The sequence below is a fragment of the Equus asinus genome, chromosome 18, assembly GCF_041296235.1.
Source record: "Equus asinus isolate D_3611 breed Donkey chromosome 18, EquAss-T2T_v2, whole genome shotgun sequence".
NCBI classification, from domain to species: domain Eukaryota; kingdom Metazoa; phylum Chordata; class Mammalia; order Perissodactyla; family Equidae; genus Equus; species Equus asinus.
Genome location: NC_091807.1, coordinates 16,412,481 through 16,429,218, shown reverse-complemented (window position 1 = coordinate 16,429,218; position 16,738 = coordinate 16,412,481).

The window sequence follows — 16,738 nt, the reverse complement described above, 5'->3', positions numbered from 1 at the left end:
CATAGTACTTACTGGGAATAAAATAGAGGACAGAGGTAGGCTTCAATATCATAATCCTCTAATCGATCCTCCCACCCATCTACACCAACCCCTCCCTAAACACATTATTCCATGTGGCTTATTCTAACATGTTAAGGGCCACTAGGACCCTGAGGTCTTTTCCCAGACTTGACACTGTTTTCCTTAATCCAAGTTAATAGCCCAGGGGTGCTAAGAAGCTCTTCATGATCATTATAAAGGAAGTAAAGATACTGTCCTTCTGTCTCTGCCTAGACTTGCAGAAAGACCTTCCCTGACCACAATCCCAGTCTGCCTCTGCTTATCTCTCTCCCAGTTTATTTCTGACTGCATCTGTTATTCATTCAACAAACATTTAGTGAGCACGTATTACACTTATCTTATTAAAATCGGGGGTGCGCTTGTTTACCGTTTGTCTCTTCTCACTAGATTATAAATTCTGAGCTGGTTTTATTCTCCATCAGTAGGTGCCTGACAAATATTTATCAAATAAATAAATGAAGGAATGAATGAATCTCTGAATTAAGTTGTCACCTTCATCTGAAGCCAGGTTTTGGAACTTCTCCCCTTTCCTTTTCTGCACACATGAATGAGGGTGGTGGGGATGGGAGGGACCTCTGAGAACTGCATCCAGCCCAGGAAGGACAGTCTCCTCTCCTCCATATGTCCTTATTCCCATGGCAGAGGTGAAAGAGGGCTGCTGTAATTCCAAAGAAGCCTACAAAACCTTCCTTTCCTTTCCTGATGCTGAAGGATGTCAGGCCTGCAACCTGCAACAGGGGAGGTTTTCAAGTGCAATTCATCCCTTGCATTCAAAGATTGTGGTTTAACCTTTCCCTTCCTATTCTGCAGAAATCGTGACTTTCTGTCACTTTAGCTGTGGGTATCTTTTGTGAGAAGGAGTGAACACGAATCCAAAATGTCAGTCCTCGATAATAATGTTAGAGATTCTAAATTTTGTTTTTCTACCTCCAGACAGCTATATACTTCTGTCAATAGCATCTTCCATGAATGTGGCCGCCACACATCCCTATTTGCCTGGCAAAGTCCTAATTTGCCCAGAAGAGTGCCCGTTCACACCTTGATATTTTCCATGTGGTTGACTATCACCTCTTATAGAAAGCTTATTTTTAAATTGCCAGAAAAAAATTATTTTCCTGCTCTCATGTTTTTTTTAATATCACACTGTGTTTCTTCTCCTGTAGTTAGTTGGGTCCAGTCCGTCTCTTGATGTAAACACATCAATCTCCTTTAGGGCAGATGCCATGTTATAAAATATCCTACAACCCAGGGCCTGACACTGAGAATTCAGTAGATATTGACTTCATGAAAATTTTTTAAAAGCCTACAAAAAGCAATTACACAATAAAATTGTACATGTCTCAGTGTTAATATAACCGCATTTTCATTGAGGATAGCTTATATGTATATATAGGAAATATGTCATTTGTTGTTAAAATGGTTATCTGAAATTTATGTCAAAAATTATGAGGATTTTAAATATTTTTATAATTTTTTATCAAATTGCTTCAAACTTTTTGAATTATGAAACTACCTGCTTTTTTGTTGAGTTCCACAATCACAATTTTTAGCGTGGTGTGGTGTTGAGGAGAAACCTAAGAGCGATAGAAAACACCAAAATAGAAATCACGTGGCCTTAATGACCATACGTCCTTCCAAAGAAACCTTAGAGGTATTTGATGGAATCCTTAGGATTCATAAGCACACTTTGAAAATCAGAAATTCAGTCAATAAATAGCTATAATATCCCAAGCTAAGGGTCGAAATACTCAGAATCCACCAAAAGCAATCAAAGCTCAAATAGATGAAAAAGGCTTTTGAGATTCGGAAAAAAATGGAGGAGAGTTGCCTCATTTTATTTAATAACCAAGAGATAATGCAAATATAACTGAACATTCTAAGTCTATATGATTTTAAGAGAAAAACTATTCATTTTTGAAGCTGATGAGAATTTCAAATTCCTCCCCGGATTTATAAAAATTAAAAAGGAATATCATCTAGCTAAATACTATTTGTCTTTTCTGTCTCACCTTGAATGTACTAGTTTCCCATTGCTGTTCTAGGTTGGCATAGCAACAAAATGCTATTTTCAATAAGTTTTGGTGGAAAACCTGTTTAGAACACCTAATTTACTGTAAGTGGAATACATTCAGTTGGTTGCATGTATGACAGATTTTTCTAGTTTTTTTAAGAAAATTATTTGATCATATAATTCCTGATGACTACTACTTTTTAACCCTTTTGTGACATAAAATAACTCTTGAAGTTTGTAGACAATAACAAGAATAACTTCAACGCAGACGTGCCTGTAGTCAATGCAGAGAGCTCCCTGATTTAGATTTTAGCTTCCTCCAGCCCCAGTACATCCAATTACCCTCTATACCATCAACACATTGTTTTGTCTGAAGTACAGATTTCTCATATGCTCATTATTTTAATTTCTTAATTTGCTTCCACTGTTAATATAAATACACTTGCAGAAAATGTAATACAAAAATGAGAAGGAAAATTTATGCATAATAACACTATCACCAAAAACTCCTATTAAAAAAATACACAGGTTTTTACATATTCTGCTGCTCAAAGCTTTCAATTACACTCTGGCCAAGAGAATAAATTTTGAATTCCTTTGTCCTGCATTCAAATCCCTCCAAAATTTGACCCCCTTTATCTTTCTAGATTCATTTCCACTTCCTGCTTTCATAAATCTGCCAGCACAACCCACCGGGTGACTGACAGTCTTTGTGTTTTCTCACCTCACTGCACATTTCTACAATTTCCCCCTCTTTTCCATGCCTGTCTCTTTCACTGTACCTATCACAAACATTAGCTCTTCTTCCCTCAAAAAAAAGCCATCTCAGACTACTCTCTTTCCTTCTCCAAATGAATAAAACTTGTTCATTTAGTCCTTGAATAAAATTTACCTTGGAGAATGTTTCATACTATCAATTTTCACAAATTACTTAGCTGTTTGCATGCTTATATTTTACCTTCTCAACTGGAAGGTAAGTTCATCCAGAAATAGAACTCTGTCTGGTACGTGTTTTTTCAGCCCAACACCAATGTTGTCTATTTGATTTAATAAAAGATCCTTCAGAGCAGAAGTCATGTTCCAGATCCTTCCTGCTTTCCACTGAAACACATTGATAACTCACTTTGCACCCACACGCCATCAGACATATTGGAACATTTTAGGGGATGAAAGATGAAGGGATGTATTGTTCCCTGCCTCTTTTTTTAGTTGTATTATCTTCTCTTATCCCACATATCATATAAATGTTACAAACAGCCTCTTACTTCATGAATTACCATCAAAGAAGACCTTAGCTCGCGCTCAAAATGCACAAAAGGGAAACTGTGAAGAGGAGTTGAAAGGCCAGGATGCAACACTAGAAACAGGTGTTTCTTCCCTGTTTCACCACCAGCCATGCTGTCTTGAGGTATCATGACCAGACAAAGAAAAGAAAACATTCTACAGTCTAGATTCCTTTTCCTACACACCTAAGGAAGTCACCTGATATTCTTCCAACAACGTGATTACCTGAACAAGCAGCCCCCAATGGAGAATAGTCTACATTCATCTGGCAAATACCCACTTTCTACTCACCAGGCAATTCTGACAGTGATCACAGAGTAGAGGTAGAGCATTTGAATGATGACACATATCGGTTTTCATACAAAGCAGCTTATCTATTGTCTTTAAAGTTTAAAAAAAAGAGGTTGTGACTTGCACTTATATTAATGTTCCACAATTAACCAAGAGCCTTGGACATGGTAGATTTCTTTTTTTATTCTAGCATTTTAAAAAGTTAAGTTCTATTGATTCATTGTGTGAGTAATATAATTTGGAATATCATTCTTCAATGTATCACCAAAGAATTAAAATATCATGCATTCTGTTTTTTGAAAGTTGTGGTTGGAATATAGATAGTATTTTATTGACTTAAACCTTGATAGATTTATTGTTTTAAGTCACAGTGTGAAGTAATAAATAATACAATTTCAAATATGAAATCTTTTCCCTGGCAACTTAGAGGAACAGAAAAGGAACTCATAAAGTCTTACCAGAAGCAGCCTAACCATTATGAACTAAGGCCAAATTATCTTAGTATATAAAAAAAAGGGGCCGGCTTGGTGGCATAGCAGTTAAATTTGCACACTCCACTTTGGTGGCCCAGGGTTCGCCAGTTCGGATCCTGGGCACAGACCTATGCACAACTTGTCAAGCCATGCTGTGGCAGGCGTCCCACATATAAATAGAGGAAGATGGGCGTGGATGTTAGCTCAGGGTCAATCTTCCTCAGCAAAAAGAGGGGGATTGGTGGCAGATGTTAGCTCAGGGTTAATCTTCCTTCAAAAAGAAAAAGAAAGATCCAAAATATTTGATTTGGTCTTTTAGTAAAATATTAGCTGGGCTGTTAAAGCTAAGCTCAGGTCTTCACACTGGATGATGTTACTAGAGATTCTGAGATCGATTTGGTCCTCTCTTTCTTAGGAGAATAATAATAATATCAGTTAATAATAACTATGTGCTAGGCACTATTTTGAAATGTTTATGTAAGTTAACTCACTTCATCCTCATAAAAGTCTTATGACACTCTTGTCATTCCCATTTCTAAAGATAAGGAAACTGAGGCACAAGGATGCTAAGTAAGTTACCCAAAGTCACATGTGGCTACAGGATGACAGCTGAGATTTGAACCCAGGCAGTCAGGCTCAAGAATCTGTGCTCTTAATACATCAAACCGCCTCTCAAGAATATGCCCTCCACAAACAGTGAGAATTTCATTTCTTCCTTTCCAATTTGGATACCTTTTCTTTCTTCTTTTTTTATTTATATATTTTTTAATTGCAGTAAAATTGGATTATAACATTATATAGCTTTCGGATGTACATCATAAAATATTTCAAATTCTGTGTAGATTACATCATGTTCACCACCCAAAAACTAGTTATAGTCCCTCCCCTCACATGTGAGCCTAATCACCCCTTTTGACCTCCCCCCTTCCCCTATGGTAACCACCAATCTAATCTCTATTGCTATGTGTTTGTTTGTCTTTTATTTCTTTTTCTTGCCTAATTGCTCTGGCCATAACCTCCAGTACTGTGTTGAATAGGAATGGCAAGAGTGGGCACACTTGTCTTGTTCCTGTTCTCAGAAGGATGGCTTTCAGTTTTTCACCATTGAGTGTAATGTTGGCTGTGGGTTTGTCATATCTGGCCTTCATGATTTGAGGTACTTTCCTTCTATCTCCATTTTATTGAGTTTTTATCATAAATGGATGCTGTATCTTGACAAATGCTTTCTCTCTATCTATTGAGATGATCACGTGATTTTTATTGCTCATTTGGCTTATGTGGTGTATCACATTGGTTGATTTGAGGATTTTGAAACATCCCTGCGTCCCTTGTATAAATCCCACTTGATCATGGTTTATGATTCTTTTAATGTATTGCTGTATTTGATTTCTCTGATTATCAGGGAAATGCAAATCAAAACTACAATGTGGTGGGGCTGGCCCCGTGGCCGAGTGGTTAAGTTCACGCTCTCTGCTGCAGGCGGCCCAGTGGTTCATTGGTTCGAACCCTGGGTGCGGACATGGCACTGCTTATCAAACCACGCTGAGGCAGCGTCCCACATGCCACAACTAGAAGGACCCACAGCAAAGAATATACAGCTATGTACCGGCTTTGGGGAGAAAAAGGAAAAAATAAAATCTTTAAAAAAAAAAACTACAATGTGGTGTCACCTTACACCTGTCAGAAGGGTTATATTTATCAAGACAAAAAATAACAAATGTTGAAGAGGATGTGGAAAAAAGGGAACCCTTGTACACTGCTGGTGGAAATGCAAAGGTGCAGCCACTTTGGAAAATAGTATGGAGATTTCTCAAAAAAGTAAAAATAGAAACACCATATAATCCAGCTATTCTATTACTGAGCATTTACCCAAAGAACATGAGATCAACAATTCAAAGAGATTTATGCACCTCTATGTTCATGGCAGCATTATTCACAATAGCCAAGACGTGGAAGCAACCCAGGGCTCAACGACTGATGAATGGATACAGAAGATGTGGTATATATCTACACTGGAATATTACTCAGCCATAAAAATGTCAAAATTCATACCATTTGCAACGACATGGATGAACTTTGAGAGTATTATGTTAAGTGAAATAAGCCAGACAGAGAAAGACAAACACCACATGATTTCACTCATATGTGGAAGATAAACAAATACCTGGATGAGGAGAACAGATTAGTGGTTACCAGAGGGAAAGGGGGTTGGAAGGTGGGCAAAAGGGGTAAAGTGGCACATATATATGGTGATGGATAAAAATTAGACTATTGGTGGTGAGCATAATGCAGTCAATACAGAAAGTGATAAATAATAATATACACCTGAAATTACACAATGTTATAAACCATTATGACCTCAACAAAAAAATTGGGGAAAATAAGGATGCAAAATTTAAAAAATTTAAAAAAGTAAAGAATATGCTCTCCTGTGCAACAGAAGTGGAAGGACTGGAGCATCCACTAATAGCGGTTTCCCAAGACAGCAGAGTTTATCCCCCTCCACACACCTAATCCTTCACCCCTCACATAGCCATCTGCCAACTCTAACCAAAACCAAGCTAATGTTGCCCAAAGGTGGTTGAGATGGTTTCAGGTGAAATACAGATTTTTAAAATTTTATAATTATGTATTTACTTTTACGTGTATTAAGAAATCAACAAAACTAGCACATCAAAAACATGATCTTACAGATATTACTACTTGAACAAGACTGAATAAAATGGTGGATAATTTAGGTCATTTACTAGAAAAAAATATTAAGTAAATAATAGGACCAGTGGTAAACAAATGGGGCAGAAATTCTGAAGATGACGTATGGCTGATGGAAGTTTGCTAAACATTAACCTCAGCAGTACTTTTCTCAGAGCTAAATTTACAGATACACCCGCCCTTGAGTGTCTCAACAAAACTGAGGAGGGATTATTCTAGCTGTCTCATAGTGTGGCTAGACTTCCATACTATTTTCCTAAACAAGACTATAACCTTTCTCCTGTCACAACAATGCAGGGCCACAAAGGCAGTCATGCTCATTATTCAGCTGTGGCCTTTCTAACCAGGAGCCCGTGTAGAGGCCAGTGGGGCTTACATCTCTCCTGTCCTCAGAACACTTAGCTAAGGCCCTTTAGTAAAGGCCCAAGAAGAAAAGAGAGTAAGTGTGAGTATGGATGGAACAGAACAGGGAATTGTGACACTTTGGGAACCAAAAAGGGAAGGCACCTGCTCCATGCTAAGCGGTGTCTTAAGCTCTGCACTGGCTTTAACTTGTTTACTCTTCAGAATAAGCGAGACGAAGGAATCATTGTTCTGAAGCTGGGGGGCTTCTATACTTTGCGGTAGAGATGAAGACAAACAATATATAAAGGATGAAATGAAGCTGAAACAGACCTTGAGAAGACATATTTCAAATCCTCTTTTTAATAGATTTAAAAAAATAAAGAACCACATAGTCATGCACCCAGAGCTACAACATGATATTCAAACGGCCAGTTCAGTGCTCTTTCTAGTACCCTTTTTGGAAAGTCTCAGGCATTCACTGGAAGGTACAGCTGGAGAAGATGCTTAAATTAAGTCAAATGGCAGGAAGCACCGCTGTGCCAAGTCATGCCAATGGCTGGCCACCATGGAAATAATTTCTGCTGAATAGGTTATAAAATAAACAGGCTACTGCAGGGAACTCTCCAAGCAGTGTCACTTCATGATACTGGAACCAAAAATATTGAGCACTTGAGTGGTCTGACAGGAAGAGGAGCTGACAGTTACTTTGTCAAAATCTTTATTAGAAGTACTGCTACTTTACTAACACTGATCAGTACTTTTTTAAATTTAAAAACTGAATAAAGTTGTCTCTTCAAAGACAAACTACAAGAGACATATTCTTCCCAGTGAACTATAATATCACCAATGGAAGGGCCATTTTTGTCTTCCTATCTCCATGGTGGCTTGCCCATGGTTGGGACTGTACAGAAGTTTTCTGAATTGAATCAAACTCATTATAAAGGTTGAAACACCTGTGGCGGAATGAATGAAGATGCTCTAAGTGTAAGTGAAAGAAAAATTATAAAATAAAACAAGCATGTATATTTCTAACAGCTTCTTTTATAGCCATCCTTTGAAAACATCATTATCATAAAAATAATTTTGGCCAATGACAAAAATTATGCCAAAACTGTTATAACTCTGCTTACTCAGTGACTCAGAGTCAGATATTTTCCCTCTTGATTAGTATTTTCATGCATAATGCTGCTATTAAGAGGTATTTAACCCACCTTTTAACTCAAGACAACCCTCCTTAACCAAGCTTTCTGTTTCTGAAATGATTCTAGACAGAAACTTTTTGTTATGTTAATTTATTTGCTTTTATGAGTGTTTCCCTTACTTTGTCTTTTAATATTTTATAATAAACTATAAAGCCACATTATATGGCATCAATGAGCACTATGGTTAATGAAATCCAAGTAATCAAAAGTCTAAATACTTGAAATTCTGCTTAGTTTGCATTTCCTTTTTCCTTTTCTAGTAATCACAGACATGCAAAGCTGTTTAATTTTAAAGGTCACAATTTCACAACAAGGAACTAAGAATGTTAATTTTGTAATCCTACGATGCATGATTTGCCTCATTGAAAATAACCTTTTCAAGGCAATAAAAGAATAACTATCTGTGGCCTACAATTTGAGTGATTTATACTGTATGGTCCTACTTCTTCCTAACTCTTTTTCTCTACAAGGAATTTTCTAGGAAAACAAATTTTGTGTGGAACTAGAACTGTGAGGGCCCTGAATAGCACTGAGAAAATTATCCAAGGAAACAAAGGAGCATATTTTAAAGGTAATTGTTTCCTCTTAGGGTAAATTCAGAAACTTTTACCCCCTGAAGTCCACAACTATGTTTTATCTGGCTGCAAGCCACTTAACTATGTGAGTTAAATCGTGTTACTTTCCAAATATTTACTCTTCCCTCGCACCTTCTGTTGGAGGAGTAAAATTCCCTACTTCACTGATTTGATTTTGTCCACCTGACTTACTTTGGCCAGCAGAATGTGAGAGGATGTAACATAAGTTACATCGAAGCAGAAACTTAAAATGCTCATGGATGCCTTATCTTGTTTTCTGGAACTTTTGATCTCTCCACAAGGAAAGATCTCTCCCAGTGGCAACTGCTCCTATAGCCTGGGTCACAGGATAACAGACATGTGGCGTCAACTGGATGCTCAGCAACAGTCTAGAGCAGCGCCCCCACAGCAAACCCATGGGGCCATTTGTGGGAATTAATTGTGTGTTGTTGTAAGTTACTGGCATGCTTCAATCCACTGTTATGTACCATTAGTACAACAAAAGCAAACTAATACAGCCAAGAGTGGGTGGCTGCCTGAAGGAAAAGGTAAAATTTAATACATTGGCTTTGGGGCCAGATGTGGTTGGCCAGGAATGTACACAATTTTGGAGATTATCCTGTCCTATTGCACCCCTGAATATCGGTTGGAGGGGAGAAGCAGATACGATATGGAGATTATCACAAGATTTTGAACCTCAAGTCTGATACCTTATAAACATAAAACTTTGAGAGGAGGAAGGAGTCTTCACTGGCATAGGGGTAAATATATTTTCTGAGTGGAAGAAAGGAAAGTTAATATTTATTATCCAAAGAACAAATTATGGGTAAATTGTACAATTACGCCACAAATATTCATTCTCCCCATCCCAACACTGGAGAAGTATACATTTTCACCCTATTGATGTTTGGCCTGATTATATGGTTTACCTTTACCAAAGAAATATAATGGAATATGACACACAACCTATTCAGACAGAGGCTTTAAATATGCTTATGTGTTTTGGTTTCGCTTCCTAGCTATCCCCTTCTGCCATGAGAAGAATACGCCCTAGTTAGCTAATGCTCATTCAGCCTGAATCTCAGAATGACAGATATACTGAGCACACCTAAATGCACCCAGAGCCTGGAGAAAAGCTTCCTCAGCCATCTTGCAGACCTGTGAGTAAGGAATAAATGCTTTTTTATATCAGCTATTGAAGTATTGGGATTATTTGTTATGTGACGTTCTCACAGAAAATCTCACTAATATACAATCTCATAATAATGTGTGTTAAATCAGCAATCTATACTCATGAGAAAGAAAAAGTGATATTTTACCTGATCTTGCCTTCTCCCTGCTTTCTCCCATTTCCCTATATTTTATATGTGTAATTTATATAGTTTTCTTTGTAATTCTGCTCCATGATGTTATGAAGGCATACTTTTGTTGATGTCTGTTATTTTAACCCTACTTTGTAGGACATCCCAGGGGCATCAGGAGATTTGTAGATAAATTGTTGAGCTCGCGAGGTCAACCTTGCTATTCCCCCAAATATACTTTATAGACACTTAATCTGAGAGGATTTGTTCTTGTGTGGTGAATTAGGAAGGTGTTGCTAAAAACTGTGTGTTAGCCACTACTCTTATTTGGTGAGCTAAAACACAGAACAACAGCAAAGCTTTTGTGATTGCGTCCAGTAGTGGCTTCATCATCTAACTATCCTATAGATGTTTTATCTCATTATATCAATGTTTGTAGTTGAAATAAAGCATATTCTGTTTCACAATATTCCTAAATCTCATTGATCAAAGCTAAAAAAGCACTTTGACAAATCAACCAATTTAAATGAAAGAAGAAAATCAGGGTAGAGATTAGGGTTTTAGGATTTAAGAGTCCTCTTCTAGTTGCTCACAGAATTAACAAGAGGATTAGGTTGGCTCATGAGCACCTTTTCATGCCAGAGTAGACACTAGGGAAATGAAAACACAGCTGGAGTTCTTGGATTATTGTGCGTGGCAACCCCTCAAGGAAGTGCCAGCCAGATGCCCACAGTAAATCCAGCATTCATTGTGTAGCACAGACATGAAACTAATGATGCATCCCATGATGCAGCCATTGAGATAAAACCATCTGTTGGTTTATTCATCCACCATTTTATCACTAGATTTACATTAAGAGAAAAACATGGCATGGAAAGGAATTTGCATGGGAAATTTTTGGTATGTCCTAATGACTACACACAGCCATAAATGTGAAACTGTCTATCACAGTGCTGTCTTATGTTGCACCATACACAGATTATGTATGTGACCCCAGCAGCTGGAAAAATTAGACTATTGGCAGCAGTAAGTCATCAAATTATTTATTAGTATGAAATGTTGATGTGGGCTATAAGAAGCCTTGAGGAAAGTCAATCAGATTAATATCAATAGTTTCCAAAAATCATGAACAAATGGCACTACCATACAAAATGGCTAAGCTTGTTCCTATCAAATGAAAAGACGTAAAACTGAAAAATTAGTGTGGTCCAACCTAGCCAACTTATTATTTTGAGTGATTATATAATAGCAATAGTCATAATAGTGACTTCAACACCAAATTCTTGGGGTTCTAGAAAATTAGAACTTGGGAAAAATATTATCTGCTGTTATCACAAAGCAGTATTTTTATTTAGACATCACTCCATAAATATAAAATAACATTTTATAGATCATTAAAATTTAGAAAGTGTTTTTATACAATTTCATATTTGATTCTATTCACCATTCAGTGTGTTCAATACTACCAGCTGCATGGAGACACTTGAAACATGGAAAGAAACATGTTCCTCTCCTCCCATCTCATCACATAGCTGGCAATTGGGAGAGTCTAGTCAAGAGGTGATTTTATTTACTTGTTAAATTACCATGTTTTCCCTCTTCATATGAGTATTATATTGACAAGACAAAAGTGAGATACACACAATATACAACAAATATGCTGTAAAATTTTAAACAATATTTTGAAATGTAAATGTCAGACAGGAAATATTGACAATTGTCATGTTAAGAATCTTGATTTCATAGCACAATTGTTTATTTTGACACCTATCACAATCAGAAAATTTTATATTATTTGGGTCTTAAAATTTACTTCTTGAAATCTATTTGGCAGGAAGATGACGATAAGTAAAACTGGCTAAACTAACATTGTTTTAGACGCTTTAAGAACAAAAGGATAGAACTTTTTCCCTGGGATGGTACCATAATTTCTCTTTCTCTCTCCAGAAAAATAAAAAATCTTTTACTACTTTAAAATAGACTTTAAACAACTACTTTAAATATATGAACCCATATGTTTTATTATAAAAGACAAAACACATAAGAAATTTCAGAGGACTATAATAAAAAAATCAATTTATACAAGAAATAAAAGATATTATAGCAGCACTTCAATGAGTGTTGCTAGGAGACAGGAAAAGTGTCTTCTGTTTAGTGTATAAAATACAAAACATTTCCTTTCAATCACAACGCATTTCATCTATAACTTAAAACAATGAATCTATCCCTTGGAACTCTGGGTGAAATAAGCAATTCATATTCCTAAGCACGAAGGGGAAGAATCTTTGTGAAAATGGTGTACCTTAGTTTTTCCCCAACAGTGGCAGCTGTCACAGTCATTAAAAAGATAAACCTTACAAAGGTCACCTTTGGGTCCTGTCCCGCATCTCTTTTAGATTCTATCTATCTCCCCTCTCTTCTTGCCTTTTGTCCTGTGTGGTGCTAGATTCCCTTGTTGGCAGTATCATCCATCCAGGTGGAGTGTATTGTCTATGTGTGTCTGTGTATTTTATGTGGATCTTAAGGATAAATGCCCATAAAACCTAAAGAATTAATATCTTAGGAGAGTTATTGTATGCTCATATGTCATTTATTTGATTTTGTGTAGTCAGTCTTTTTATGTTTTTCATTAACTTGAAATCATAAAGATACTTACTATGAAGTGTCTTTTTGTTTCAATTTTGTCCCCAATTTTCCTGGTTGCCACCTGTCCCACCAAAAAAACTCACTTTTATTAGTCTTTTGTGTTCTTTCAAATGTATTTTAAACATATACAATAAAAATAGATATAGTCTCTCTTCTTTCTCACTATTTTTTACTCAAATAATAAAATAACATATACAATGCTTTTTATGTTGCCTTTTTTAAAAAAAATTTGCAATATATTTTGAAGATTTTTATGTTCAACTACATAAGAGATTCTTCTTTTAAATAGCTAAAATATGTTTTATTTACATTAATATAAACAGGTCTGTATGTCTCTAAAAGTAGTTTAAATGTTAAATAGAATAATAATACATAAGCAAGTTGCATAATCAGTTTATCAGACTTTTTTCCACTGGTGGGCAAGTTTGAGTCTATAAGGTGACATCTACAAGGGGTAAGTGATTGCCATTTAATACAGGACCAAACATATTAGATACACACTTATATGTGTGTTTAACTCAAATGAAATACACCATTTCTTAATAATTGCATACTTAGGATTATTACATGGATAACAACTATTTTATGCAATACTACAAATCATAAAATGAGCATATATGTGGGCGTGTAGAAATTTTCCAGTCTAGCAGAAAAATCAGCCCTATAATGTAAAGAACATTGGACTGCTCTTCTATCCATGCCTTTTAAATGTAAAATTTATGAAGTATAACATACATACAGAAAAATGCACAAAACATAAATGTCTAGTCTGTGAGTTTTCACAAAGTGAACACACCTGTATAACCAGCATCCTAATAGGGAAATGGAATATTTGCCAGCACCTCTGGAGCCACTCTCATGAAGAAAATAGGCAGAATTATTATATTGGCTGAAAATAGGAAAATGAATACCTCTATGAGAAGTTGAAGAAAAGAAAAATTATTAAACTTCTGAAAATATTAACTCCAATATCTCACTCTTTGTCCATACCTTCTACTCTTTCAGCTTTCACACCAAATGCTATAAAACCATTTCATGTTTGAAATCACAGGAAGGTGCAGGTTTGAAGAGTGGGGCATATCCAAGAAGGGCACATAAGTCCAAGTTCCCAATCCCAAGAGAAGATAAGAAACTCTATACTAACTTAGGTCCAGATTTTAAATCCCGGAGATTAGATCCAAAATGGAAGGCCAGGACTAGTGTCAGGGTTTATAGTGCATACCAGCTTTCAGCATCTTTTGAACATTCCAGCAATACTAACAATGAGGAAAGCTAACCATTACTGACTGTTTTACTGTGATATAAACTGTTCTAAGCACTTTACATGATTATCTCGTTTACTCCTCATGTGAACTTTGTGAGGTAAGTGTAATTATTATCTGAGAAGGGAGTTCTCTGCCTTCTTGTATTATTATAATTATATTAATAATAATAATATATATTAATATGTATATTATATTCCAATGGCTTTAGACGAGTTTATTTTATGATTGTAGAATCCGATGTGGGTAAAGTAGACTTCATCTATCTTCTACTTGTGCTGTCTGGCATTGGTGGTCACCATGGAACACTGATAGAAAAATGGAGGAAGCACACCTACTGAGAACTGCCTCAGCGTGTTAGTCCTAACTGCAGAGGAAGCTGAGAAATTTAGCAGCACAAATGGGTATTTGGTGACCCCTATCTGCCCACCATATGCAGCTTACTCACCGGAAGCTAGAGACATTCCTGTTACCTCTCCTTGTTCTAGATCTTGGCATCCTGGCTGCTCAATGATGAGGCTCAAATTTCATTGGCCGTTTCTCTTGGGAGGCCTCCAGGCCCTTATACAAATTGTATTTCTTGTGGAGAATGCTGTGATATCCCAGTGTGGACATGACCCTCTTTAAAACAAAACAAAACAAAACATATTTTAATGTAATTTGAATTAATTTTGTAATGTAAGGAAAAAATATTTCCTATGATTTTCTCCTGGTGCATTTTATAGATGTTGGAGGTGGAACATTCTAGAAAATATATGGATTTAGCTCATCCGACCAACAGCTTTGGTTCTAAATTTCCGTGACTTTTACTGATTATAACTCTGCAATTTCTGATCATTTTCTCCCACTTACGTGGTCACATACCTTCTAGTCATTGGCTCTTTTTACTTTTTGATATTTTTTCTATTCCTCTTCCAGTGAAATATTAAAGTAGTTTCGTGTTACTAATATAGAATTTTATTGGCAGTGAGTCTTTCCCATCCCTGTGTTTATGGTGTTCTTAGAAGTTTTATCTTGCCTGGTTGTATTCAAAATTCATTATTTAACTCCATTTCCAAAACTGAATAATATTAAAAATATCTCTCTGTTAATTGCTTAAATGGAGTTTAATAATAATTTCACCCAGACGAAAATACTATTCCATCTTCCCCATATAGAGAGACCAATTGCGTTGAGATTTTAAGAGATGCTTGAGGGTATACATGCAGACCAGAAATGGTTTTGCAGATGTGTGCTTCTTCGGGATTTTTCTCTTTCAGATAGTCTCCAGGGTCCCTCACTGAACTCTGTTCCAGTCTTGATCTAGAGGATTCTGATAAGCAAGAGTTCAATAATAGTAAGGGCTCCAATATTCCAGAACCAATTAAATCCTTGGGTACAACCTTTAGGAGGAAACCTCAACCAGATGAAAAATTCAAGAATTAAATTGGCCTCTCAATCACGGATGACTTGGGGCCAAACTGAATGTGCTAAATATTAGACTAAAAAGAATATATTAAACTGGATTCTTCAGATCTAAGTAAAATATTCATGTACGTTTATACATTACATATACATATGCACACATACACACATATATATCGACTCAAACTACCTTAAGCCAAAAGAGACTATAGTACCCCAACATAACTGGGAAGGCAAGGAATTGAACTAAATTTGAGCACGGCTAGATAAAGGGATTCAAAAGATATCAAGATCATACCACTCTATATATCTCTCTACTCTGCTTGGCCTCATTCTTAGACATTTTTCTCCACATGCAACAAATGCTTGCAATCCTAATTGCTGCAATTGTGCTGGTGAAGATCAATTGCTCTGTCTCCTAAGTTAGGGGGTGGTGGATAGGAGGGTGAGCCCCTCCCAGACTGAGCAAGATTATTATGGAATGATAGAAGAAGAGATTCCCAATGGAGGTGACTCTGAGAGAACAATTTTTTTCCCTGAATTGATGGAAATTAAACGATATAAGCCTGAGCTCCGTCTTCCCTACTTGAATTACCTGGAGTGAGCCCATGCCTGGAGAGAATAAGGAGGCAAGATGCCTCCTGATCATGGACAACAACCTCAGAACACAGCACCTTCTTTGCCAAAATTATGTTTAATTTTTCTTAGGTTTATTGTGGTTGTTGACTATCTTTGCTTATATTTTCCTGTTTAATATAATTTTAATTTACCACCTTTATCCTTTTGGATTCTACTTTTTACTTCTTACTTTACATATGTTGATAATTTCACATTCTTGTTTCCATACTATTTTTTAAAAGTATCAGTCAAACAATACAATTATAGCAGGGGCGTATGTGAAGTTGGTCTATGCTGTAAATCAGGGCTATTGGGTGGCTGTCTCATGTATTATACTGGCCAAAGTTCAAATGTTGTCCGCCCTGAGCTGGCCCTGCAGAGATTCCTCCAGCATCTAATGACACCTAGAAGAGTGCTTAGCAAACTTTAGATGTTCAATAAATATGAGTTTGGTCAATGACTGTCTTTCCTGTTTCTTCCTTATATGAATTCCTTACGTATAAAATTAATCTACAAATTCAGTGAGAGTAGATGTCCTTCCAATTTGCAAACGA